This window comes from Humulus lupulus, chromosome 1 (genome assembly GCF_963169125.1).
Source record: "Humulus lupulus chromosome 1, drHumLupu1.1, whole genome shotgun sequence".
NCBI classification, from domain to species: domain Eukaryota; kingdom Viridiplantae; phylum Streptophyta; class Magnoliopsida; order Rosales; family Cannabaceae; genus Humulus; species Humulus lupulus.
The window spans coordinates 196,103,173-196,105,658 of record NC_084793.1 but is presented as its reverse complement, the minus strand read 5'-3'; the positions used below and the strand labels follow the sequence as shown (position 1 = coordinate 196,105,658).

Genomic DNA, 2,486 nt, shown 5'->3' with positions numbered 1-2,486 from the left:
AAAAATTATTATGTACAAATTTTTTTATATAAAAGAGATATAAGCTGAGTTGATAACTATGATATCACACATCATTTATTAATATAATTAAACTCCACTAACGAAAAAACAATATGATAATCAGTAGTCAAACTTGTGCTGATTAATCACATTGTTTAATTATATATATATATTTATATTTCAATCTCCAATCTGATTTCATCATACATAGACATAACCTCAATTGACTATCTATATTTAAGTACCGACTAATAGCTAGAGAAAGATAATTTAAAAAAATGACTTGCCTTCCACTGCAAACCAGATAAATAGCGTTGCAAGGTTCATTGGATGTGCTAATTTGGACAGATTATTTATTTACTTTTATTATTTTTGAAAATGGCGGAAGAAATGATGGTTGAGATTGCTGAGAGGGAAACTATCAAGCCATCTTCACCAACCCCAGACCACCTCAGAATTCTTCAGTTCTCACTCTTGGACAAGCTTTCAATGGAGATCTACATCCCATTAATTATCTTCTATAATAATCCAAATCACATTCACCATGATCAACCTCATAAGCTTCTCATTCTCAAGAATTCCTTGTCGAAAACTCTTACTCTTTTTTACCCATTAGCGGGAAGAATCAAACAAAACGATGTCGTGGAATGCAACGACGCCGGAGCTGAGTTTGCAGAAGCCCGAGTCAACTATCCCATCTCGAAGATTATAGAACGACCAGATCCAGAGATTTTGAGAAGGCTTCTCCCGATCGATGTCGAATCGAAAGAATCTATATCTGGAAACCTGCTACTTATTCAAATGCGGCGGAATCGCGATCGGTGTGAGTATTTCACACAAAATTGCAGATGCCTCCACTATGAGCTTGTTTATCAGCACGTGGTCAGCAATGGCCATTGGATCCGTCGATCCTGTAAAGATTCCAGAGTTTAAGTGTGCTTCTCTTTTACCACCGCTGGATCTGGATATACCAAGCAGACGAATTCCTAATACAGAATCAAGAAAGCTAATGAGTTCTACTAGGAGGTTCGTGTTCGAGTCCTCTAAGATCGCCATTCTGAAATCCAAGTTGGCCAGTTCATCCGTCCAAAAGCCGACAAGAGTCGAAGCCGTCTCAGCCCTGATATGGAAATGCGCGTGGGAAGTTCACAAAACTAGAGCAGGAGAATCCCCGATCAAACCGTCGTTGTTTTGCCAAGACATAAATATTCGGAGAAGGACTTTGCCACCATTGCCGGATAGCTTCGCCGGTAACCTGGTGGGATTCTTTTCCGCAATTCACTATGAAAGCAGTAGAGAAATACATGATGATCACGATCATGATCTTCTTCAAGATTTGGTTGTGAAACTGAGGAATGGGATCGAGAAAGCTAAAGAGAAGTACGGAAGAGGAGTTGATTCGAAGAAAGAGTGGGAAAATATAAAAGAACTTCGAGAAATGATGGAGATAGAGAGGAATAGTTGCACAAGTTGGTGCAGATTTCCATTCTACGAAGCTGAGTTTGGATGGGGTTCGCCAATTTGGGTGAGTCTTTGCGGTATTGCTTGGAGGAACGTGACTGTGTTGTTGGACTGTAGAGATGGGGAAGGAATAGAAGCTTGGGTGACCTTGACTGAAGACGATGTCCCTTTGTTTGAAAGTGATCAAGACCTCGTTAAATTTGCTTCTTTTAATCCGAGCGTAATCCTTTAAACAAAAGCAAAAAATAAAAATAAAAGAAAAGTGCTTCTTTCATTGTACGGCAAAAGTTATATATGCCACGAAGATCTCTCAAGTATATCGTATATAGTATGTTTGTCGTAACCTAAAATTACCAGAATAAATTGGGAACTTTTACTTTCAATAATACCAAGCTCTCCCTTCCAATTTTTTTTTTTTTATTTCCATTTTTTTTTCCTCTTTCGTTCTTAACGTCTAATCTATTAACCTAAACATCAACCACCGTCCAACCACACGCGCCAACAAGAAGGGAAGAGCAGCCACCAACAAGCTTGCTTCCGAAATCTTGTCGATGGATGTTGCCGCACATGCTAGTCAAAATCGTGCTACTGTAAGTTTGCCTACATTTTTTGATAAACTTTTGCCACCCTAAGGCAGGTGGGAGGTACCATTTTAACAAGTCATGGAAAGGAACCATGTAAAAACTGAGATTTTCTTTATAAAATAATATTTTTATTTTTTTTAAGTGATGGGACCCACTCTAAGTCAAAGAGTCAAAGACTCTTTCTTCTTCTCCGATCTCGTTCCCCAACTCCTCTCTCTGTCTTTCTCTTCTTTTTCTTTTATTTTTCGACGACGCATGTTGACCTATAGACCCTCCATATTCACCTTGCCTTGGCGACCTCAACCATCAAGCAACACCACCTAACTCGCCATCAACTGCCCGGAATCGCCAGTCAAAGTTTTGGTTCGTCAACTTCGACTCAAATTTTCGGCTAACTCTGATGTCCAATCAACAAACATTTCCGCCATCGAACTCAGCTCA

At 39.2% G+C, this 2,486-nt stretch overlaps 1 pseudogene; it reads left to right on the top strand.

Moving 5' to 3' along the window:
• The first annotated feature begins 378 nt into the window (after nt 1-378).
• On the top strand, nt 379-1,837 carry LOC133802137 (vinorine synthase-like; annotated as a pseudogene).
• Nucleotides 1,838-2,486: the final 649 nt, after the last annotated feature.